At 43.5% G+C, this 26,859-nt stretch overlaps 1 pseudogene; it reads left to right on the top strand.

The window, feature by feature from the left end:
- The first annotated feature begins 12,070 nt into the window (after window positions 1–12,070).
- On the top strand, window positions 12,071–14,275 carry LOC115146929 (uncharacterized; annotated as a pseudogene).
- Window positions 14,276–26,859: the final 12,584 nt, after the last annotated feature.

Below are 26,859 nucleotides of genomic sequence, written 5' to 3'. Positions count from 1 at the left end.
TGCAATTCGTCCCAGTCACAGGCAGCAGAGAACTGGAAGGAAAGGCGGCCAAATGAGGTGTTGGCTTTAGGGATGATCAGTGAGATACACCTGCTGGAGCGCGTGCTACGGGTGGGTGTTGCCATCGTGACCAGTGAACTGAGATATGGCGGAGCTTTACCTAGCATAGACTTGTAGATGACCTGGGGCCAGTGGGTCTGGCGACGAATATGTAGCGAGGGCCAGCCGACTAGAGCATACAGGTTGCAGTGGTGGGTGGTATAAGGTGCTTTAGTAACAAAACAGATGGAACTGTGATAAACTGCATCCAGTTTGCTGAGTAGAGTATTGGAAGATATTTTGTAGATGACATTGCCGAAGTCGAGGATCGGTAGGATAGTCAGTTTTACTAGGGTAAGTTTGGGGGCGTGAGTGAATGAGGCTTTGTTGCGAAATAGAAAGCCGATTCTAGATTTGATTTTGGATTGGAGATGTTTGATATGAGTCTGGAAGGAGAGTTTACAGTCTAGCCAGACACCTAGGTACTTATAGATGTCCACATATTCTAGGTCGGAACCATCCAGGGTGGTGAGCAGTTGGAGGCCACGGAAGGAGTGTTGTATGGCATTGAAGCTCGTTTGGAGGTTAGATAGCACAGTGTCCAAGGAAGGGCCAGAAGTATACAGAATGGTGTCGTCTGCGTAGAGGTGGATCAGGGAATCACCCGCAGCAAGAGCAACATCATTGATATATACAGAGAAAAGAGTCAGGCCAATAATTGAACCCTGTGGCACCCCCATAGAGACTGCCAGAGGACCGGACGACATGGCCTCCGATTTGACACACTGAACTCTGTCTGCAAAATAGTTGGTGAACCAGGCAAGGGAGTCATTAGAAAAACCGAGGCTACTGAGTCTGCCGATAAGAATATGGTGATTGACAGAGTCGAAAGCCTTGGCCAGGTCGATGAAGACGGCTGCACAGTACTGTCTTTTATCGATGGCGGTTATGATATCGTTTAGTACCTTGAGCGTGGCTGAGGTGCACCCGTGACCGGCTCGGAAACCAGATTGCACAGCGGAGAAGGTACGGTGGGATTCGAGATGGTCAGTGATCTGTTTGTTGACTTGGCTTTCGAAGGCCTTAGATAGGCAGGGCAGGATGGATATAGGTCTGTAACAGTTTGGGTCCAGGGTGTCTCCCCCTTTGAAGAGGGGTATGACCGCGGCAGCTTTCCAGTCCTTGTCTCAGACAAGCTGCGGGGGGGAGGGGGGGGGGGCGGAGCTGTTGGCCGAGGTTGGAGTAGCCAGGAGGAAGGCATGGCCAGCCGTTGAGAAATGCTTGTTGAAGTTTTCGATTATCATGGATTTATCAATGGTGACCGTGTTAACTAGCCTCAGTGCAGTGGGCAGCTGGGAGGAGGTGCTCTTGTTCTCCATGGACTTTACAGTGTCCCAGAACTTTTTGGAGTTAGAGCTACAGGATGCAAATTTCTGCTTGAAAAAGCTGGCCTTTGCTTTCCTGACTGGCTGTGTGTATTGGTTCCTGACTTCCCTGAACAGTTGCATATCGCGGGGACTATTCGATGCTATTGTAGACCGCCACAGGATGTTTTTGTGCTGGTCGAGGGCTGTCAGGTCTGGAGTGAACCAGGGGCTATATCTGTTCTTAGCTCTGCATTTTTTTTTGAACGGAGCATGCTTATCTAAGATGGTGATGAAGTTCTTTTTAAAGAATGACCAGGCATCCTCAACTGACGGGATGAGGTCAATATCCTTCCAGGATACCCGGGCCAGGTGGATTAGAAAGGCATGCTCGCAGTGTTTTAGGGAGCGTTATTATTTTTTTAAATTTGACCTTTATTTAACCAGGCAAGTTAAATAAGGTGAAAGCACCAATCTGTAAGTCGCTCTGGATAAGAGCGTCTGCTAAATGACTTAAATGTAAATGTAAATGCAATGACGGCCTAGGAACAGTGGGTTAACTGCCTGTTCAGGGGCAGAACGACAGATTAGTACCTTGTCAGCTCGGGGGTTTGAACTTGCAACCTTCCGGTTCCTAGTCCAACTCTCTAACCACTAGGCTACCCTGCCGCCGTTTGACAGTGATTAGGAGTGGTCGTTTGACTGCGGACCCTTAGCGGATACAGGCAATGAGGCAGTGATCGCGGAGATCCTGATTGAAGATTTAATTTGGTTGCCCCTGAACAGGCAGTTAACCCACTGTTTCTAGGCCGTCATTGAAATTAATAATTTGTTCTTAACTGACTTGCCTAGTTAAATAAAGGTAAAAAAAATCATTTAAAAAAAGACAGCGGAGGTGTATTTGGAGGGCCAGTTGGTCAGGATAACATCTATGAGGGTGCCCTTGTTCACAGATTTAGGGTTGTACCTGGTGGGTTCCTTGATGATTTGTGTGAGATTGAGGGCATCGAGCTTAGATTGTAGGACTGCCGGGGTGTTGAGCATATCCCAGTTTAGGTCACCTAACAGAACAAACTCTGAAGTTAGATGGGCGGGATCTTATCATAAATGCTGTCCAGGGCACAGCTGGGAGCTGAGGGGGGTCAGTAGCAGGTGGCAACAGTGAGACTTATTTCTGGAGAGATACATTTTTTAAATTAGAAGTTCGAACTGTTTGGGTAAGTATTACATTACTTTGCATGCTAACTCCTCCCCCTTTGGCAGTTCTATCTTGACGGAAAATGTTATAGTTGGGTATGGAAATCTTAGAATTTTTGCTGGCCTTCCTAAGCCAGGATTCAGACACAGCAAGGACATCAGGGTTGGCAGAGTGTGCTAAAGCAGTGAGTTTAAACAAACTTAGGGAGGAGGCTTCTGATGTTGACATGCATGAAACCAAGGCTTTGTCGATCACAGAAGTCAACAAATGAGGGTGCCTGGGGACATGCAGGGCCTGGGTTCACCTCCACATCACCCGCGGAACAAAGGAGGAGTAGGATGAGGGTGCGGCTAAAGGCTATCAAAACTGGTAGCCTAGAGTGTTGGGGACAAAGAATAAAAGGAGCAGATTTCTTGGCGTGGTAGAATATATTCAGGGCATAATGCGCAGACAGGGGTATGGTGGGGTCTCGGTACAGCGGAGGTAAGCCCAGGCACTGGGTGTAACGGTTCTCTTGTGGTGAAGGAGAGTCGGACCAAAATGCAGCGTGATGATGATTCATGATATTTTAATTAAGGAAAAAACTATACATGAAGAAACTACAAAATAATGAAATGTGAAAACCGAAACAGCCCTATCTGGTGCAAACACAAAGACAGGAACAATCACCCACAAAACACTCAAAGAATATGGTTCCCAATCAGAGACGACGATACACACCTGCCTCTGATTGAGAACCACTCCAGACAGCCATAGACTTTGCTAGATAACCCCACTAAGCCACACCCAACACCCCACAAACCCCAAGACAAAACACACCACAATAAACCCATGTCACACCCTGGCCTGACCAAATAAATGAAGACAAACACAATATATTACGACCAGGGCGTGACACTAGGTGATGATAAGAGAGGTTGTATCTCTGGACATGCTGGTTGTAATGGGTGAGGTCACAGCATGTGTGGGAGGTGGGACAAAGGAGGTATCATAGGTATGAAGAGTGGAACTAGGGGCTCCATTGTAAACTAAAACAATGATAACTAACCTGAACAACAGTATACAAGGCATATTGACATTTGAGAGAGACATACAGCGAGGCATAAAGTAATCGCAGGTGTTGATTGGGAGAGCTAGCTAAAACAACAGGTGAGACAACAGCTAATCAGCTAACACAACAGCAGGTAAAATGGCGATGACTAGGCAGAGAGGGTCGGATTAACTACACACAGAGCCTGAGTTCGCGGCTGGGGCCGACAGATAAAAAAACAAATAAACAGAATGGAGTACCGTGATTAATGGACAGTCCAGCAGGCATCAGCTATGTAGCCAAGTGATCATAGTGTCCAGGGGGCAGCAGTAGATGGAACAGGGAAGCCGCCACTAAGCTAGCGACACAGCGTTTAAAGTAAGTAGCCCTGGGCTAGTAGGAGCGTCTGCTGCTACGGAGACCGGATGAAGGCACAGCGGATGGAGTATTTGTCGGCAGACCAGTCGTGGTGGTGCGGCGGGGCACCGTGTCGACAGAGAATCCAAGCCAGATGGCGAAAGAGGTATTGTGGAATTTAGTTTGCTAGCTGGGAAATGTGCCTGGCTCATGGCTAACTGGTGCTAGCTTCGTGGCAGTGGCGTTAGCCACTATATCCATCGGTAGCAGCGGTGATCCGGTGCCAAGGTCCAGAGTTTACAGCAAGGATCCGGTGTAGTATTGGGCTCTAGCCGTGTATGAGTGGGGTTCGGGTGAACAGCTGAATAGGCCGGGAGGTGGGCCTCAGGCATAGCTTCGTTACTGGGTACCACAGTGACTGCAAGCTAGCTGTGAGCTAGCTAGCTGCAAGCTAGCTGTGAAGATCAGAAGTAGTGGTCCAGGGATTACGGCAGGAATCAGGCGTTGTTGTGGAGAGACAGTCCGATACTGGTAGACTAGCGAGTATTATCCAGGCTAAAAACAGGGCTGGTATCTGTGCAGAAGGTAAAAGCCGCTAGCAGTGGCTTTCTTCTGTGGACGAAGGAGAGGACCAAAGCGCATGTTTAATAAAGACTATAAACGTGAACACTACAAAATAACAAATGTGGGGGAATAAACAAAACAGTTCTGTCTGGTGCAGACACACGAAGACAGAAGACAACCACCCACAAAACCAAACAAAAAACAGGCTACCTAAATATGGTTCCCAATCAGAGACAATGACTAACACCTGCCTCTGATTGAGAACCATATCAGGCCAAACATAGAAACTAGACACACAACATAGAATGCGCACTCAGCTCACATCCTGACCAACACTAAAACAAAGAAAACACAAAAGAACTATGGTCAGAACGTGACAGTTTCCCCATATTTGATACATTAATGTTTCTCACCATTGCCATGGAGTTAGTGTTCATTTTGAATGGTCATATGTTCGCCACTGTTACACAACCCTCTCATTTTCATACTATGTTCATGCATGAAAAGATCAAATAGAAATTGAAGATGTCATCTTGGCCCTGTTTCCTTGTTTTGGACATTTGAATGATGATAAAACATCGTAACATATTTATGGGAGAGGTGTGACGTAAGTCGGAACAAACACCTGATGTTTATAGCAACCTCATTTAGGTCCCATGTAGCTAAGTTGGTAGAGCATGGCACTTGCAATGCCAGGGTTCTGTGTTTGATTCCTGCGGGGAACCTGTATGAACAAATATGAACATTTATGCATTCTCTACTGGATAAGAGCGACTGCAAACTAACTAAAATGTAATGTAGGTGTTATGACAGAACATTCAATAAAGTATTTCCAGATGATATATTACAGTTATGATTTTCTTCATGGGGAATTACTTTAATCTGGCATCCAGACATGCAGGATAGCTGATAACCTACAGCTGGCCTACTACAGCTGACATCCCTATGAAAACAACTGTAGCAGCCCAGTGATGAGAGCAGCACTATGGCACCTCAGATGAATGGCACATGGACATAGTGTGAATGCTGCTAGAGTCAGGGTGTACTGTATAATTCTGCCATTGGCTAAGTCTGTTGTCAATCTCCACCACAATGTCCTCTCGATCAACCTACATTTGAGTTTATCACAGTGCAACCTGATCTGAAAGATGAATTCATAATAACTTGATTTGTAAAGCTCTTTCAAACATTATGCTCAAAGCAAAGTAACACGTTCTGTTTCCTGGGAAAAAAATCCCTCAACCTATGTGCATTCAGGTTTTGTGTGTATCTATGAAAGTGGAACTGACAGTGCTTTAACTACTTTGCAAATATGAAACAAACAAGACAAACATAATATCAGTGAAAAATAACAAATTCCCAGTTTATGCATGAGGTTTTAAAAACAGGTAATTTCTTACTCAGAATTAAGTAAGCGCGGTAAGATATTGTTGGCAGAATAGACGGATGCAGTTCAATGCATGATTAATATAATTCACCAATACAGTTCCTGGTAGTTTCTTGGTAGGTTGTCAATTAATAGCTGGCACAGTACATTGTTTGCTGTTTTCTGCCTCCACCCATTCAGGACGCACTGTATCAGTTTCAATATCTCAAAATCTTGAACAAAAACAGACGACTATAACTAAGTTCTGGTCCTAGGTAGCTCAGTTGGTAGAGCATGGTACGTGTATAGCCAGGGCAGTGGGTTTGATTCCTGCAACCATCCGTAGGTAAAATGTATGCATGCATGAGTAAGTTGTTTTGAATAAAAGTGTCTGCTAAATGGCTGATATATGATATATATGATATATATATATATGCAGGGAATGTCAATACAATAAAACCAGGAAGGGGAATGATCACAAGTCAGTCATAATGTGGCTAATAAGTTAGCAAAACATACAGTTGAAGTCGAAGTTTACATACACCTTAGCCAAATACATTGAAACTCAGTTTTTCACAATTCCTGACATTTAATCCTAGTAAAAATTCCCTGTCTTAGGTCAGTTAGGATCACCACTTCATTTTAAGAATGTGAAATGTCAGAATAATAGTTGAGAGAATGATTTCTTTCAGCTTTTATTTCTTTCATCACATTCCTAGTGGGTCAGACGTTTACATACACTCAATTAGTATTTGGTAGCATTGCCTTTAAATTGTTTAACTTGGGTCAAACGTTTTGGGTAGCCTTCCACAAGCTTCCCACAATAAGTTGGGTGAATTTTGGCACATTCCTCCTGACAGAGCTGGTGTAACTGAATCAGGTTTGTAAGGCCTCCTTGCTCGCACACGCTTTTTCAGTTCTGCCCACAAATTTTCTATAGGATTTGAGGTCAGTGCTCTGTGATGGCCACTCCAATACCTTGACTTTGCTGTCCTTAAGCCATTTTGCAACAACTTTGGAAGTATGATTGGGGTCATTGTCCATATGCAGTTGCAAACCGTAGTCTGGTTATTTTATGGTGATTTTGGAGCAGAGGCTTCTTCCTGCTGAGCGGCCTTTCAGGTTATGCCGATTTCAGACTTGTTTTACGGTGGATATATATTATTTTGTACCCGTTTCCTTTCCTATATATACTTTTGTTCCTGTTCATCTCTTGGAGACAGAATGTGTCTCCTTCCTGAGCGGTATGATGGCTGTGTGGTCCCATAGTGTTTATACTTGCGTACTATTGTTTGGCTGATTTTCCCATGATGTCAAGCAAAGAGGAACTGAGTTTGAAGGTAGGCCTTGAAATACATCCACAGGTACACCTCCAATTGACTCAAATGATGTCAATTAGCCTAACAGAAGCTTCTAAAGCCATGACATTTCTCAAGCTGTTTAAAGGTACTGTCAACTTAGTGCATGTACATTTCTGACCCACTGGAATTGTGATACAGTGAATTATAAGTGAAATAATCTATATGTAAACAATTGTTGGAAAAATGACTTGTGCCATGCACAAAGAAGATGTCCTTACTGACTTGCCAAAACTATAGTTTGTTAACAAGAAATTTGTGGAGTGGTTGAAAAACAAGTTTTAATGACTCCAACCTAAGTGTATGTAAACTTCCGTATGTCAAACAAAAGGCTTGCAAGCTGAAAAGGACACACCAGCTAATATAAATGAGTCATCAACTATATGAAATTACAGCCTTGTGCACTTGCATCGGTGAATTCAGCTTCAACTGCTGCTTTTATGTGTCCCATTTACAGCGCACAGAGGAGTGAAAGGGTACGGACACATGCCATAGTCTTAGCTAGGCTATTAAAATGTTGCAGTCTGGCTTTGGTTTTTAAATCTTGCCAATGAATAACCAAAAAATTCAACCTGCAACAAAACATGCAAAGCAGACCACCATAGTCCATGTGCCCAAGATCACTAAGGTAACCTGCCTAAATGACAACCGAGCCATAGCACTCACGTCTGTAGCCATGAAGTGCTTTGAAAGGCAGGTCATGGCTCACATCAACACCATCATCCCAGAAACACTAGACCCACTTCAATTTGCATACCGCCCCAACAGATCCATAGATGATGCAATCTCTATTGCACTCCACGCTACTCTTTCACACCTGGACAAAAGGAACACCTTCGTGAGAATGCTATACATTGACTACAGCTCAGCATTCATCACCATAGTGACCTCAAAGCTCACCACTAAGATAAGGACCCTGTGACTAAACATTTCCCTCTGCAACTGGATCCTAGACTTCCTGATGGGCCATCCCCCAGGTGGTAAGGGTAGGTAACAACACATCTGCCACGCTGATCCTCAACATGGGTGCCCCCAGGGGTGCGTGCTCAGTCCACTCCTCATGACTGCATGGCCAGGTTGAGAGCTTAAAGTTCCTTGGTGTCCACATCACCAACAAACTAACATGGTCCAATCACACCAAGACAGTTGTGAAGAGGGCACTACTATGCCTATTCCTATTCCCCCTCAGGAGACTGTAAAGATTTGGCATGGGTCCTCAGATCCTCAAAAGATTCTACAGCTGCACCATCGAGAGCATCCTGACTGGTTGCATCACTGCTTGGTATGGCAACTGCTCAGCCTCCGACTTCAAGGCACTACAGAGGGTAATGCGTAAAGCCCAGTACGTCACTGGGGCAAAGCTACCTGCCATCCAGGACCTCTACACCAGGCGGTGTCAGAGGAAGGCCCTAAAAATTGGCAAAGACTCCAGCCACTCTAGTCATAGACTCTTCTCTCTGCTACCGCATGGCAAGCAGTACCGGAGTGCCAAATCTAGGTCCAAAAAACGTCTTAACAGCTTCTACCCCAAATCCATAAGACTCCTGAACAGCTAGTCAAATGGCTACACAGATTATTTGCATTGTCCCCCCTACCTACATATACATATACATATTACCTAAATTACCTTGACTAACCTGTACCCCCACACATGGACTCTGTGCCAGTACATTTAGCATATATTTTAGTTGTTAATCAAATGTATTTGGCGTCGATCAAATGGGTGGGCAGGCAAGATCTCATTCAGATGACAAAAAATGGGTTGGGGCAAGCAGGCATTGGCAGGCAAGCCGAAGAAGGACGAGCAGGATACTATTCCCCATTGTTTCAGTGCCATGTTGATGACCAACTAGCTTTACAAGTTTGATCTAATATCTAATTATCTAATATTCCCTCATTAGATTCTCTCGCTCTGGCTAATATTCATTTTTGATCTTGTTGATGTGCATACGCAACTGAGGTAGAGATAGCCTACCTTTTCATGGTTGTTTGAGCAATAGGACTGTGAAGTTCAAAAATGTAAGAGGACTTCTGTGGCATTTACATATTTGCAGAAATCCATTCATGTGCATCTTGTGGCTTTTGGCAAATGTGTTCTAACGATCTAAAGCTCCTGCTTACTTTCAGTTTCTCTTTTCTCGTCCTCCTGGTGTTGACCCCTGCCTATCCTGACTCCAAGCCCGCCTGCCTGACCACACTGCCTGTCCTGGACCCTGAGCCTACCTGCCGTCCTATACCTTTGCTCCACCTCTGGATTACCGACCTCTACCTGCCTTGACCTGTCGTTTCCCTGCCCCTGTTACAATAAACATTGTTACTTCACACAGTCGGCACTTGGGTCTTACTTTGGTACCTGATATGTTCTCTGTAAGCATTCAGAAAGGGTGCACGTTTAAGACCTCTTTGATCTATATAGCATGTTTTTTTTAATGAAAATGTTATTTCTCTATAATAAAACAAACTATAAATAAGAGAATAGATGATAGTAATCGGTAAAAAAGGGTGTAGTTATTTTACAGAACATGTTTTTTTCAGGGCTACAGGCGGAATGTGAATGAGGAAACAGTAGGCCATAATTGCCACACTGTACTTTCCTGGCAGTAACTAGATTCAATCTGTTCTGCCCTAACCTGCGATAACCAACAACTGCATAGCAGTGTCATAGTTTTTATTTAGCAGATGTCAGAGGTGTATCTGCATTGGAGCTGTTAAATCAGCAAGTAGCCTTGCTACAAGTTCGAACTGGAATGTGTGTTGTAATCTACTCCTCAATGAGGCTGATATGAGTCCAGATTATTCTTTCATTTTGTGACACCGTTTTGACAGCCTAAAAACAAAACAATGAAACTGCTATTCAGTTGTCAGTTATTGCTGGTTAGCGATACAACTGTTTGAATCTAGGCCTGTACTCAAAGGAGGCAACATGCACAAATATTTAGTATCTCAATGTGGTTTCAGAGCATTTTGTATTATTATGTACATAAAACTGACACAACATGTTGTATGATGTGTTCCATTTCGTATGGTATGTATTCATTTTCAGGGATAATGTAATTAGCATGCTGACTGCAGGAATGTCTACCAGAGTTGTTGCCATGGAATTTAACGTTGTTTAGAGAATTTAGCACTATGTCCAACCGACCACAGAACCTCAGACCATATGTAACCACGCTAGTCCAGGACCCCCACATCTCCACAGCCCAGGACCTCCACATCGGTCTTTTTCACCTGCAAGATTGTCTGAGACCAGCCAACCTAACAGCTGATGAAACTGTGGGTTTGGACAACTGGAAGAACTTCTGCACAAACTGTCAGAAACCGTCTCAGGGAAGCTCATTTGAGTGCTAATCGTCCTCACCAGGGTCTTGACCTGACTGCAGTTCTAACCGACTTCAGTACCGGGCAGATGGCAGACAGGGTGTACGGAGTCGTGCAGAGATACCGTGACTAGATCCTGAGGACCATTGTCGTGCCATTAATCCGCCACCATCCCCTGTTTCAGGTGAATAATGCACGGCCCAATTCGCAAGTATCTATACACAGTTCCTGGACACTGAAAATGTAAAAGTTCTTCCATGGTCTGCATACTCACCAGACATGTCACCCATTGACCATGTTTTAGATACTATGGATTGACGGGTACAATAGCGTGTTCCACTTCCCGCCAATATCCACCAACTTCACACAGCCACTGAAGAGGAGTGGAACAACATTCCACAGGCCACAATCAACAGCATGATCAAATCTATGTGAAGGAGACGTGTCATGCTGCATGAGGCAAATGGTGGGCACACCAGATACATACTGGTTTTCTGATCCAGGGCAATACACTTGTGACCAACAAATAGTAGTCCCAGTCATGTGAAACCCAAAGATTAGGGCCTAATTAAAGTATTTCAATTGACTGATTTCCTTATATGAACTGTAACTCTGTAAAATCCTTGAAATGGTTGGATTTACATTTTTGTTCAGTGTATGTAACAATACCAAATTGAACATATCATACTAATTTGAGTGACCCAGATTTATATTAACTATTTACATCTGATCTATGAGACAAGTCTGAGTAACTAGTTCCAGAGCCTTTTTGATTTGTGCAAACTTATTCAATATTAAAGTTTGCCTTTACAAGACAAATGGTTTAGTTGATCATACAAGTTCAGTTTCCTGAGACCTGCAACTTAAAATACTGTGTTGGCTTAAGATACATATTTCCCAGTATGCCTGTAAAGAAGTACCTCATTTTATTACATGTACTTGTCAAGGACTTGTTTACAATTCAAACATACATTTGATGCATTTAACCAGATACAGCAAAACATCTGGCTATGTTTTCATAATTAGTGAGATTGTTGTTCCTGTTTATCTGGTCCTGGTTAGTCAAGATATAGTGAGATGTTTCAATTCTCTGGTCCAATATTTGGATCATGGCTGAAACAAGAAAGAGTCAACGTGGAATCTAAGTACAACCCTAATTTACAACATTTTAGCAACAGTCATTGTCAATATCACTTGCTATTTCACAACTTGTCTAACTCAGAAGAAGGTTTTGGTCAACTCAAAATGTGAATTGCATGCAACACTTTGCCCAAAAAGTTGGGTGAAGTAAAAAAAAGTTGTGGAATATTTTTTTGTTAGGCCACCCTGAATGTTTTTACAGTTTAACCAACAATTAGCTTGCTGTCCAGCTAGATCTTAGAATCATACTGCGGAGGCATTTCCCCCCACAAATAAACTACTATTGTGAGGGCTACATCTTCCTTCTCATTATGTCTGGAGACAGGTCTGATCACCATGGCAGCAAACATCATAGTCCATCAACAGGTGGCAGCACCTTCTATGTAAGCATGTCACTATAAGGTCTACACCGGTTGTATTCGTTGCATGTGACAAATAACATTTGATTTGAACACTGGCCACTGACTCCTTTCAGGATTTGAATTCCTGTGAGTATCCATGGGACATCATATCCCATCTGCTCCTAAGCTCAAGGTATTCTGTCTTAAAATATCGGCACCACTTATAAGAGTTGTCTTGTTGTTGCTCTCTCTGTTGAGGTGTTTCTGTGTGCAGGTTGCTATGAATTCTGGTGCTGTCCTTGCTTTGCCTGCTCCACCACAGGAGAGTTTGGAGAGAGTACCTATCTGCCCTTAATGGACTTCATGGGCCTTGCTTGCATGCTTGCCTTTGGGGTGCCCATCATTGTTTCACCCGCAAGTCTGTTCGTGCGGGTTGCTGTACATCACAAATATGGCATTCGGGTGTAATGTTTCCCATTACAAATAGACCTTACATGAAAGTTGTTCTTGCAGAAACACATTTTGTGATAGGAGTATTATGTGTGTTCTGTTTACGTGTGTGCGATAGTGTTAAACAAGTGTGTCTGTGTAGGTCCACAGGGAAGCCTCTTTGAGGACATCTTGGTGTCCTGCTTCTGTGCCTGTTGCTCGTGGTGTCAGATGGCCAGGGAGATCAACAAGCACAAGAAGGGCTACACTTTCACAACCACCCAGCCTGTGGCCATCCATCTGCAGCCTCCAACCATGACCAACTCAAACGTGTCCTACACAACCAATCAACAGAGCTACGTCCTAACCGATCCACCAGTCCCCCAACCAACAGAGATACGTCATAACCGATCCACAGTCCCCCAACCAACAGAGCTATGTCATAACCGATCCACAGTCCCCCAACCAACAGAGCTATGTCATAACCGATCCACAGTCCCCCAACCAACAGAGCTATGTCATAACCGATCCACAGTCCCCCAACCAACAGAGCTATGTCATAACCGATCCACCAGTCCCCCAACCAACAGAGCTATGTCATAACCGATCCACCAGTCCCCCAACCAACAGAGCTACGTCATAAACGATCCACAGTCCCTCAACCAACAGAGCTACGTCATAACCGATCCACCAGTCCCCCAACCAACAGAGCTATGTCATAACCGATCCACCAGTCCCCCAACCAACAGAGCTACGTCATAACCGATCCACCAGTCCCCCAACCAACAGAGCTACGTCATCATCTCTTCAGTAGGTCCCTAGATTGAGTGTAGTCTGGCCCAGGGTTGTCAAGGTGAACGGAAAGACACTGGAGCAGCGAACCGCCCTTGTTGTCTCTGCTTGGCTGGTTCCCATCTCTCCACTGGGATTCTCTGCCTCTAACCCTATTACAGAGGCTGAGTCACTGGCTTACTGGTGCTCTTCCATGCCATCCCTAGGAGTGGTGCATCACTTGAGTGGGTTGAGTCACTGATGTGATCTTCCTGTCAGGGTTGGCGTCCCCCTCGGGTTCGTGCCGTGGGGGAGATCTTTGTGGGCTATACTCGGCCTTGTTTCAGGGTAGTTGAAAATATCCCTCTAGTGGTGTGGGGGCTGTGCTTTGGTAAAATGGGTTATATCTTGCCTGGTTGGTCATGTCTCCCGACCCCCGTCTCAGCCTCCAGTATTTATCCTGCCCTAGTTTATGTGTCAGGGGGCTAGGGTCAGTCTGTTATATCTGGAGTGTTTCTTCTGTCTTATCCAGTGTCCTGTGTGATTTTAAGTATGATCCCTCTAATTCTCTCTGTCTCTCTCTGAGGACCTGAGCCCTAGGACCATGCCTCAGGACTACCTGGTCTGATGACTCATTACTGTCCCCAGTCCACCTGGTCGTGCTGCTGCTCCAGTTTCAACTGTTCTGCCTGCGGCTATCGAACCCTGACCTTTTCACCAGACGTGCTACCTTGACCCGGACCTGCCGTTTTTGACTCTCTCTCTGAATGATCGACTATGAAAAGCCAACTGACATTTACTCCTGAGGTGCTGACCTGGGCTTTCTAAATAAATCTGATTGATTGATTAATGACCGGCCCACCAGTCCTCCAACCAACAGAGCTAAGTCATGAACAGCCCACAGTCCTCCAACATGGCTGAGATGCCCCCCGGGATGATGGCAGGGCCCCCTGAGATGGCCAGAGGGGGTCATATGAAGATGGCATTTGACAAAAAATGAATTAGATTGATGAAAATGTGTTTTTATATGGTTAATAGTCTGAGGTCTATTTGATGGTAAATGGCCTCTGCTCATTGTCTTGACATGTAATAAAGTCATTTATATTGAGTTTCTCTTCTATTGGACTGTTACTTATTTTATAAGGTTAACCAAACATCTTGGTCTATTAGAATTTACATGAATATTTGTCATTGAGTAAGAATGACAAATACGTTTACATAAACATTGAAGCAGGAATTGTTAAGTACTTTGCAAAACCTTGCATTAGTGAAAGTGTCCTTTTAAATCAAATTAGCTGGGGAGAAAGGGCTCACATTCAGAGAGGGATCTAGGGTTTCGCCAGTTTATAGGGGCTATTTCCCAATGAGGGATTAGACTGTAGTTCTATATGGAGAACATTTGAGTAATTTAGCAGACGCTCTGATCCAGTTAGAACATTCATCTTAACATAGCTAGGTGGGACAACCACATATCACAGGTATAGTAAGTACAATTTTCCTAAATAAAATACTTATCGGCAAAGTCAGAGGTAGAAAGGGGGGTATTTGGTCAGGGTGAGGGGGATTTATTTAAAGATACTCTTTGAAGATGTAAGGTTTCAAGTGCTTTCGGAAGATGGGCAGGGAATATGTACTAGCTTCAGGGGGAAGCTGGTTCCACCATTGGGGTGTCAGGACAGAGAAGAGACCAGAGGTAGTAGAATGGAGGGGCAAATAGTCTTGCTCTTCTGTAGGCAAGCACCATGGTCTTGTAGTGGATGTATGCTTCAACTGGAAGTCAGTGGAGTGGGCAGAGAAGTGGGGTGACATGGGAGAACATGGGAAGGTTGAAAACTAGGCAGGCTGCAGCATAAGTTGCAGGGGTTTGATGGAACAAGCGAGGAAGCCAGCCAATGCCAAGTAGCAGTAGTCCAGACGGGAGAAGATAAGAGCCTGGATTAGGAACTGCGCCACTTGTTAGGGTCTTACTCTACAGATGTTGTAGAGCATGAACCTGCAGGACAGTGTCACTGCTTTGATGTTTGCAGAGAACGACAGGGTGTAGTCCAGGGTCACGCCAAGGTTCTTTGGAGGGCAACATTGTGGAATTGTCAACCATGATGGAGATGTTTTTGAGTGGCCAGGCATTCCCTGGGAGGAAGAGCAGTTCCGTCTTGTCGAGGTTGAGCTTGAGGTGGTGGGCAGACATCCAAGCAGAGATATCTGCCAGGCACACAGAGATGCCTGTTGCCACCTGGGTGTCAGAAGGAGCGGGGGAGTAGTGAATGGTGTCCACATAGCAATGATAGGAGACCATATGAGGATATGACGGAGCTGAGTGACTTGGTGTATAGAGATAAGAGAGCGAAGAACCGAGCTCTGGGGGACACCAGTAGTGAGAGTACGTGGTGCAGACACAGATCCTCTCCACATCGCCTGGTAGGAGTTACCTGCAGAGTCAGACACACAGCCCTGAAAGAGTGGAGAGGAAGATTTCATGATTCCCGGTGTTGAAGGCATCGGATAGATCTAGGAGGATGAGAAGAAAGGAGAGACAGTCAGCTTTGGCAGTGTGGAGAGCCTCCGTGACACAGACAAGAGCAGTCTCAGTTGAGTGACCCGTCTTTAAGCCTGACTGGTTAGGGTCAAGAATATCGTTCTGAGAGAGATAGCTAGAAAGTTTAATAGAGACAGCACGCTCAAGTGTTTTGGAACGAAAACAAAGAGATACATGTCTATAGTTTTTGGATGTCAGATTAGTTGAGTGTTGGTTTGTTGAGGAGGAGAGCAACTCTGGCCATTTTGAAGTCAGAGGGGATGAGTTGATGAGGGAAGTGTAGATTGGGAGAAGGTCTCCAGAGATGGTCTGGAGAAGGGAGGAGGTATTGGGGGTCGAGTGGGCAGGTTGTCGGCCGGCCAGACCTCACTAGTCGAAGAGTGAGGGGAGAAAGAGGTCAAGGTGTAGGCTATATCTGTGTAAGTAGGACCAGTGGACTCAATAGTATGAGTGAATGAGGAATGGATGTCAACCTTTTTTTCCAAAGTGCTTGACAAAGTGATCCACAGAGTGGGAGGAAGGAGCGGTTGGAGGATTAAGGAGAAGGTGGAAATATTTCCTAGGTTTAGAGGCAGAAGCTTGAAATGTAGAGTGATAGAAAGTGTCTTTCGCAGCGGATTTAGAGGTAGAGAAGGTATAGAGCAGGCGGTGAACGGATGATAGGTCCTTCGGGAAGCTTAGTTTGCCTCCATCATAGCTTCTGTAAGCTCGCAAGGAATCACTAATCCAAGGAGCAGGAGGGTCGGGCCAAGCCGGCCGGGAGGAAAGGGGACAGTGCGAGTACCAGGATGCAGAAAGGGAGGAGATTACGGTCGAAGAGGCAGAATCAGGAGACAGGAGGGAGAAGGATTTCTCAGAAGCGAGAGACTATAGGATAGAAGAGGAGAGAGTGGTGAGAGAGAGAGCGAAGATTGCGATGGCGCATGACCATCTAGGTAGGGCCTGAGTGGCTAGTGTTGGAGGAAAGGGAGACAGAAAAGGAAACAAAGTAGTGATCAGAGACCTGGAGGGGGTTTGCAGTGAGATTAGTAGGAAAACAGGTTCTAGTAAAGATGAGGTGAAGCGCATTGCCTCCCTTGTGAGTTGGAGGGGATTGGGAAAGGGTGAAGTCAAAAGAGGCAAGGAGGGGAAAGAGAAAGTTGTTATTAAATGAATCGAAGGCAGATTACACAGATTGAATTTGCCAAGTACGAAGGACCATGAGCCATCGTCGGGATCCATGTCTCCGTCAGGGACAAAAAGGGACTGAAAGGCATAAGCGGAGATGAACTCTATGTTCTTAAGCGCAGATCGGCAGTTCCGAACGCTGCCAGAGTTCCAGAATTCCACATTGTAACAGCGTTCTTCGTTTGTAGAAAGAGAGGACCGAAATGCAGCGTGGTGGTTACTCATGACTTTAATGAAAGATATAGCGATACATGAAATAACTTATGAATACAAAACAACAAACGGAAGGTGAAACTTATTACAGCCTATCTGGTGAACACTACACAGAGACAGGAACAATCACCCACGAAATACACAGTGAAACCCAGGCTACCTAAATACGGTTCCCCATCAGAGACAACAAGAATCACCTGACTCTGATTGAGAACCGCCTCAGGCAGCCAAGCCTATACTAGACACACTCCTAATCAACCACAATCCCAATGCCTACAAAAACCCCAATAAGACAATACAATAACCCCATGTCACACCCTGGCCATAACAAATAATTAAAGAAAACACAAAATACTAAGACCAAGGCGTGACACACATGGGTTGTGCACGCAGGGTACACTAAATTAGAAGGGTTGGTGGGTCTGTAAAGCCTACAGGGATAGTAGCGCACATTTATAGAAAATACACACATAGTTGCCAAATCTACAAAAATCTAATGAGATCTTCAGAAAATAACCAGGTAAGATACTCAAGTGAGAGATAGGTGTGGAGCCTTCATCGAACTCGGCAGAACAACTCAGCAGAACAGTCTTAGTTTCGGCGATGGTCTTAGTTTTGCTGACAAAACCACCAATGACACAGCAACCGCTGAGAAACCAGGGAGATTGAAATACTAAAATTAGTTGCTAATTGTCTATCAGAAGTGAAGAGCACACCTCCCTGTACCAATTGCTGATTGCCTAGGAGAGGAGAAACCACTCCCCCACCACTCCCCACAGCCCTTCGTGCAGCCACTGATTACCAAAACAAGTCACAAATTGCCCTGACCCTTAATGCTGGTTGAGGTGTCAACAATCATCTACAAGTTAGGCTACTGAAGAGAAAATGGCTGTGGTAACTCAAACTCCCTCTCCTCCATGTCCTCTTCCACCAGAGCTGTGGAACACACCGTGATTACTTTTGCCATTTTAGGGTATTTCCGCCTGATCTCCAAAATGTGAGTTTGTCTTTATGTGGACATGACTTCTTTCTCACTCTAGCTGCAGTTTGGAATAAGGAGCATTTTGACCAGAGGACCTTGGCTATAAGAGGAGGTGTCGGAAGAGAGAGAGAGAGAGAGAGACTAATACTGACTTGCACATTGCTATTTATCTTTATGGAATCATTTTAATAGATTATACAAATTGCATAGTTTGATTGAGGCCAATGAGGAATACATATTAACTACTACAAGCTCAGAGGAGACAAATTAATATGTTTTTCATTCAACATATTCTCTATGATGTTATTGTCAATCTGACTTTCATTTTACTCTGCGTATCATGTCCTTTTTAAAGTAAGAAAGAGTACAAATCAGACAGAGAGCAAAGTAGGAGCTAGTAACTAATATGACCACTATGGAACGATGGTGTTCTCCATTTTGCTCGACGACTCCCCCACAAGCCCCACGGGACTCATTTGAAGTCTGTAAAGGGGATGTGTTAACTTCTGTCTGAGGCGTTCTAATCGTATGACCTACAAACTACACTCATAATTTAACAATGTTATTCGTATTTACAGATGGCATACAAGTTTGTTATTAAGGCACATACAAGTTCACATGTTCCAGAAGGAATTTCTGCCGCAAAAATAACATTTAGATTTTTTTTTAAAGTTTACGTTCAAAAGACTCTCCTGTGAAGAAGTGACGTGCGACATACGCCTAGTTTCCTGAAATAAGTCAGAGGTTCTTTAAGATAGGAGATGATGCCAGACGCATGAAGGAACCAACCCTATGAACTATGCCTATGTAACATGTCCGTAATCAGTATATAAAGAAACTAAACGGGACTGCCCCGTTAGAGTTCCTGACAGACGTTCACTATGGTGCATCAAGTTTGTTGGAACCTCTGCAGCATGCCGACAAAGAATTTATTCATTTAAGATAGACTTTGAGTGTAAGAATTTTGACAATTTGGTGTCAACGAACAGAATGATTGATTCTGCCTGCGGAGCTTTCCAGTGGGGGTCTGCGAGAAACCGGTGGGTGGCACATTTTATGAAGCATTAGGGAAATTCCCGTCTGACCAAAAGACGAGGAGACCCACTCAGATCCTTATTGTGAGCTGTCCAGTAGGAGACGCGTCAACCACAAACAAAAGAGGGACATGTCTTCTGATTTCAGTAAGTCTACCTTGCAATAGAGGAAAAAGCAGAACGTTGTTTGAGACTGATCCGTGTATATTAGTAGTAGTAGATTGAGAAGAGAGTCCTAGTTGAAAGAAACAGATATGGAGATTAGTGAAAGTAACAAAGTGAATTGTAATTGGCTTTCAGATAGCACTCCAATAATGCAATGTCTTAGTAATTTGAAGAAGTAAAATGGAGGGATTGAGCATTGGGACTGATATTAAATTAGAGGACGCTCACTCTTTAAGGCCTGGTCCACTGCTCTTGTGTTTAAGTCATCTGTTGTTTGGGTTAGAGATAAGCTTCCATTGGAACAATAGATGGCTCTCGAGTACACACTGAACTCAACAGGTTGTAAGAGAGACAGTGTGGGAATTTGGGACAGGGGTATGAATAATTGAATAAGACAAGTTTTTGACAATTACTCAATTGTATAGTTTAGGTAGCACCAGTGATTTAAATAAGGTAATGTAATCTAAAACAATATTTTTTCATTACGTTGAACTGTGTCGAATTGAAGTAGATCCAAGTAAATGGTTTTAGTCCTGAATATTGAGCTGATTAGCCAGCACCAACTTTTTGAAGGTCCTAGTAGATTTGTTAATCAACAGGCTTCATATTGACATGTTTATCAATGATTATGTACTGTATCTCTCCCTTTGAAAGTCTTCCTAAGGCAAGTGCATTGGGAGAGCAGTTAAAGGTGCCCGGATCATTAACAAGTTTATAATTGATCAATAGTCCTATGTGTGCTTTCAGGCCACGTGAATGTCAGGGAGAGAGCGCTGCCCCTGAATGTGGGACACCTGTCTCTGGTCTGTTTTACCATTACCTTATGAGATACAATTATTTCCTTTATGGAGTTATAATTTTTTATTTTTTATTTAACAAGCAGTGTTGTTGTTGTTTTTTTGGTACGCATGAGTCACGATGTGAGTCATGTATCCAAAGGGGTATTACCGATCCCCTATGGTAAATATGCAAATTTGGTTCCCTGGGCCTTTGGAAAATATGCAAATAGCTTTTCTTCACACGCCTTCCAGTAAACGGAAAAATGTGTTGGTAATGGTTGAGTTACTCCAAATGGGTTGAAGTTTTCCCCACCTCGAGTGATGTTTTTATCTTGCTTCAATAACAAATTTCTCCAGATTGGGTCTGCTGGATGGTCGGGATTTCTCCCTAAGGATTAGCCCTCCGACTCTCTGACCCTGTAACTCTGCAATGAGATCGCCAAGATGATCGGTGAGTAAAAGACACTTTTGAGGTAATGACGAAGGTGACCACAGATTATATCTAGATGCATGGAAGGGATAATTTGACCAAGAACTGGGTGAACCTCAACCTTCCCTAACCGGCTGAAGCAATGACGACAATGGCGTTCAGTATGGTCTTTCACCACTTCTACCGTGAGACCCGAGTCCAAGCCAGTAACCTGTACACAGCATCCAGTCAAAACTATCAACTGCCTTTTCTCTCAGGAGTGCGACATGAGTCCATGTGGAGTGAGCATGGAGAAAGATTCATCCAAACACGCTGGTGTACTGGAAGAAAATGGACAAAGACATAATGGACCTTAAAGGACAGTGGCGGCTCAGGTGAGAGACATTGTCAAGGGTCATCCACTTTGAACATGTGCCATTGGGAGGATGAACTGAAACACTATCTGAAGAACATGTAGAAACACCAGAAGGATGGGTGCCGAGAGGGGGGTGGTCAACAGTGCCCGTAATTCACGTCACCCCGCTCCTCTGCTCTCTCCACTGGCTTCCAGTTGAAGCTCGCATCCGCTACAAGACCATGGTGCTTGCCTACGGAGCTGTGAGGGGAACGGCACCTCAGTACCTCCAGGCTCTGATCAGGCCCTACACCCAAACAAGGGCACTGCGTTCATCCACCTCTGGCCTGCTCGCCTCCCTACCACTGAGGAAGTACAGTTCCTGCGCAGCCCAGTCAAAACTGTTCGCTGCTCTGGCCCCCCAATGGTGGAACAAACTCCCTCACGACGCCAGGACAGCGGAGTCAATCACCACCTTCCGGAGACACCTGAAACCCCACCTCTTTCAGGAATACCTAGGATAGGATAAAGTAATCCTTCTCACCCCCCCCTTAAAAGATTTAGATGCACTATTGTAAAGTGGCTGTTCCACTGGATGTCTTAAGGTGAACGCACCAATTTGTAAGTCGCTCTGGATAAGAGCGTCTGCTAAATGACTTAAATGTAAATGTAAATGTAGTATAAGACAATATCACACAGCAGAGCAAGAAAGATCATCACAAAATTCAAATTCAAAACACAGAATTTATGTTCTCATTTTTGGAAATGATTAAAAAAGTTACAAGTGTGTTTAAAACTAATTCCAAGCTTCCAAATGTATATTATGAATCTTAAAATACTGTACTTGTGTTGTAAATTAATCTGAACTGTATGCATTACATGCATTTCTTATATTCATTTGTTTTTGTTGTTGTTACTATTATAAAAATGGATACCATTTTGTGTAAATATTTGCCATTTCCGTTTCCCATGATATTGCTTTTGTTTCTGTGCAGGTGAGAGAAATATTTGAGTGTGTGCAGAGAGCTCCTGCACACCTTTGTCTGGCTCCTTCTCTCATTGTTCCTCCTCCTTCTCATACTGCCCCCTTGTTTCTATGGCAACGGGATCCTGGTGTTCCCTGTAGATGGCAGCCACTGGGTCAACATGGAGGTGCTGGTGTAGGAGCTCCATGGGCGTGGCAACCATATAACTGTGACACCTCTGGTTTGTAAGGGAGCGCTCACCACACTAGACCTCATTCACTGTGAAGCTGGGAGAAGCAAAGTTTGACCTGAACTTTTTTGAGCAGACAGGGTGTTATGTCCTGGAGAGCCGCAGGTAAGGCCTGGTGGTGGGCAGCCTGGTCCAGATCAGAGAGCTGGTGTCCATTCTGAGAGCGCCACCTGCAACATACAAGTTTGAATTTCATGCTCATGGACCCGGCGTGCCTGCTGGTATCTTCTTAGCGCATTACCTCAACCTGACCATGGTTTACAATTTCTCTCCATTGCCATGGAGTTAGCATTCACTTTGAATGGCTATGTCATTATGTTAGTAACTGTTACTCAACCCTCTCATTTGCATACTATGTTCATGCCATGAAAAGATTAAATAGAAATTGAAGATGTCGTCTTGGCCTTGGTTCCTTGTTTTGGCCTTGATAAAACTGATCCTTCCTGTGTTTCCTGTTGGATCATTTGAATGATGATAAAACATCATGCATCGTCAAATATTTATTGGAGAGGTGACGTACATCGACACAAAACCCTTATGTTTATGACAACTTTATGCTGGCGTTATGACAAAACATGCAATAATGTCTTCCCAAATGTAATATTACAGTGATGATTTTCTTCATGGGGAATTACTTTAATCTGGCATCCAGGCATGCAGGATAGCTGATAATCTACAGGAGGCCTACTACAGCTGACATCCCTATGAAAACAACTGTAGCAGCCCAATGTTGAGAGCAGCACTATGGTACCTCAGATGAACACATGGCACATGGACATAGTGTGAATGCTGCTAGAGGGTGTACTGTATAATTCTGCCATTGGCTAAATATGCTGTCAATCTCTACCATAATGTCCTCTCAATCAAACTACATTTGATTGAGAGGATATGAAACAGACATTTATAATCCGTGAAAAATATCAAATTCAAAGTTTATGCTTCAAACCAACTTTATAAGAGGTTTTACAAATAGGTTGAAGTTTACTTTAAAAAATGTATGATATTCGGTAAGACATTGTTGGTAGAATAGATGGATGCAGTTCAATGCATAATTAATATAATTCACCAATACATTTCTTGGTAGTCAAAAAAATATAGCTATTAGGTTGTTAATTAACAGCTGAACCGGTACATTGTTTGCTGGCTCCACCCATTCGGGATGCACTGTTTCAGATTCAATGACTCAACATTTTGAACAAAAATGAACTACTGTAACTAAGGCTGGGAATGTCAATACAATCAAACTAGTAAGGGCAATAGTCACAGGTCAGCCATAACGTGACTAATAGAACAGCACACATGAGTCCACAGTTGAATCATCTACTATATGAAATTACAGCCTGATGTTCTTGCATCTGCGCTGCTTTCAAGTGTAAAGTTTACAGTGCGCAGTGGAGGGAAAGTGTACAGACACATGCCACAGTCATAGCTAGGCTACTAAGATGTTGCAGTCTGACACAGTTTATAGGAGATACAGTTGCCTTTAAGTTGTTTAACTTGGGTCAAACGTTTCCGGTAGCCTTCCACAAGCTACTCACAATAAGTTGGGTGAATTCTGGCCCATTCCTCCTGACAGAGCTGGTGTAACTGAGTCAGGTTTGTAGGCCTCCTTGCTCGCACACGCTTTTTCAGTTCTGCCCACAAATGTTCTATATGATTGAGGTCAGGGCTTTGTGATGGCCACTCCAATAGCTTGACTTTGTTGTCCTTAAGCCATTTTACCACAGCTTTGGAAGTATGCTTGGGGTCATTGTCCATTTGGAAGACCCATTTGCGACCAAGCTTTAACTTCATGACTGATGTCTTAAGATGTTGCTTCAATATATCCACATAATTTTCCTGTCCAATGATGGCATCTATTTTGTGAAGTGCACCAGTCCCTCCTGCAGCAAAGCACCCTCACAACATGCTGCTGCCACCCCCGTGCTTCACGGTTGGGATGGTGTTCTTCGCCTTGCAAGCGTCCCCCTTTTTCCTCCAAACATAACAATCGTCATTATGGCCAAACAGTTCTATTTTCTCCAAAAAGTACGATCTTTGTCCCCATGTGCAGTTGCAAACCGTAGTATGGCTTTTTTATGGCGGTGTTTGGAGCAGTGGCTTCTTCCTTGCTGAGCAGCCTTTCAGGTTATCTCGATATAGGACTTGTTTTTACTGTGGATATAGATCATTTTGTGCCTGTTTCCTCCAGCATCTTCACAAGGTCCTTTGCTGTCGTTCTAGGACTTTTCACACCAAAGTACATTCATCTCTAGGAAACAGAAAGCGTCTCCTTCCTGAGCGGTATGACGGCTGCATGGCCCCATGGTGTTTATACTTGCGTACGATTGTTTGTACAGATGAATGTGGTACCTTCAGGTGTTTGGAAATTGCTCCCAAGGATCAACCAGACTTGTGGAGGTTTTTGTCTGAGGTCTTGGCTGATTTCTTTTGATTTTCCCATGATGTCACGCAAAGAGGCACTGAGTTTGAAGGTAAGCCTTGAAATACATCCACAGGTACACCTCCAATTGACTCAAATGATGTCTATTAGCCTAGCAGATGCTTCTAAAGCCATGACATAATTTTCTGGAATTTCCCAAGCTGTTTAAAGGCACAGTCAACTTAGTGTATGTAAACTTCTGACCTACTGGAATTGTATTACAGTGAGTTATATGTGAAATAATCTGTCTGTAAACAATTGTTGGAAAAATTACTTGTGTCATGCACAAAGTAGATGTCCTAACCACAAACTAAAGTTTGTTAACAAAAAATGTGTGGAGTGGTTGAAAAACGAGTTTTGATTACTCCAACCTAACTGTATGTAAACTTCCTACTTCAACTGTAGATTATCTTATACCTCATAAAACCACATTCATATCTTAACAAAAATACTTCTATCATTTTTTATATTTAATATACAACGTTAAGGATGGAGACTTTATACCTGTAGTGTAAATACTTTTCAAGTTCCAGTATTTCCTCTACAACCTTTTAAATGACATCACATAATTCAAACCTGTTTGACATTCATTTTCTATAGATCATCTCCAACCATTCCTCACGTTCTTATGTTAGAATTATTGTTCCAGTTTTCGCTTTTTGAATGTGTTAGAGTTTCAGCAGCAAAAAGTCTGTTAACAAAGCACATTCCTTTGTGGATTTTATTGGAGGGGGAGAAAGAGCCCCCTTCTCCTGTAATTTACAACAGGGTTGTGAACTGTTTAACTGTCCCAGGTCCCTCCTCCCCTCTTCTGTGGGTGAGAGAAGGTCTAGGTATTGTCAACCATTGCCAAGCTGATCTGACCCATTGTGATCCTCACAGGACAGTCATGACATATTTGTCATTTCAAACATTCTATGAATTTATGAAAACCTGAAAATGACTATTCCCAAGTGTCAAAAAAAGTGTCATATTCTTCCTGGTTGTCACGTTCTGACCTTTATTTCCTTTGTTTTGTCTTTATTTAGTATGGTCAGGGCGTGAGTTGGGGTGGGCAGTCTATGTTTGTTTTTCTATGTTTGGTTTCTGTTTCGGCCTAGTATGGTTCTCAATCAGAGGCAGGTGTCGTTAGTTGTCTCTGATTGAGAATCATACTAAGGTAGCCTGGGTTTCACTGTTGGTTTGTGGGTGTTTGTTTCCGTGTCAGTCGCCACACGGTACTGTTTAGTTTCTTCATGTTTATTTTGTTATTTTTGTATTCAGTGCTTTCTTGGAATAAAGTTATGGACACTTACCACGCTGCATCTTGGTCCGATCCTTACTCCTCTTCTGACGAAGAGGAAATCTGCCGTTACACTGGGGGTGTATATGAACATATTTTAACAAGAGTTACTGTTGCTAAAACACTGTCTGTTTCACTTTAAGTAACCTGCATACCTGCAGACATTCCAGACATGTTTATTGTGCTTCATGATTATGTCCACGTCACCTCCTGTCATTCTCTGTAAGCATTTGAGAAGAGTGGAAAGGTAAGAAAGGCTATACATCAGTTTTTTTTAAATGAAAATGTCTTTCTCTCTGAGAACTTTAAGTAATAGATGTTGATAATAATAGAAAATAGTGTGAAATTAGTATAAAAATAAGGGTGTAGTTATTTTACAGAACAGTCAATATCTTTACAGGGTTAGTCAGAATGTGAATGAGGAACATTCAGTAAATCACTACTGTGTCATGCTGTACATTCGTGGCATGATTTTGATGAATTTAATGGCTAGATTAAATCTTTGTCTCAACCAACGATAATCAATAACTGCCGTACAATTTCATTGTTTTATTTAGCCAATGTCGGAGGTGTAACTACGTTGGAGCTGCCAAATCAGCAAGAAGCCTTGAGTGTTGTAATCTACACCTCGATTAGCCTGATATGAATCCTTATTATTTCAAATGATTTTCAGTATTAGTGTCATTGTGTCAATATAGCCTGCAATTTCTTGTTCTGAACTTCAAACGTGGGTGGGATTTAAGGACTGGGGTGGCAGCTCACCTCCAACATCGCCTAAACAATGAAACTGCGTTGCAGTTGTCGGTTATCATTGGTTAGCGCTGGAACTGATTTTAATCTAGGCCTAGGTCTGTAAAAAAAATGTTTAAATAAATCAGAGGTGGCCCAACTAAAAATGTTTTAGTTACTAGAACCACAGCCTTTTTGATTTGTGTGAACTTATTACATATTAAAGTTTGCCTTTGCAACACAAATGGTTGATTTGATCACATAACACGTTTAGTTTCCTGAGACCCACAACATAA

The sequence above is a fragment of the Oncorhynchus nerka genome, linkage group LG19 (assembly GCF_034236695.1).
Source record: "Oncorhynchus nerka isolate Pitt River linkage group LG19, Oner_Uvic_2.0, whole genome shotgun sequence".
NCBI classification, from domain to species: domain Eukaryota; kingdom Metazoa; phylum Chordata; class Actinopteri; order Salmoniformes; family Salmonidae; genus Oncorhynchus; species Oncorhynchus nerka.
The sequence above is the reverse complement of the archived record's forward strand: the minus strand, read 5'-3'. Positions and strand labels throughout refer to the sequence as shown.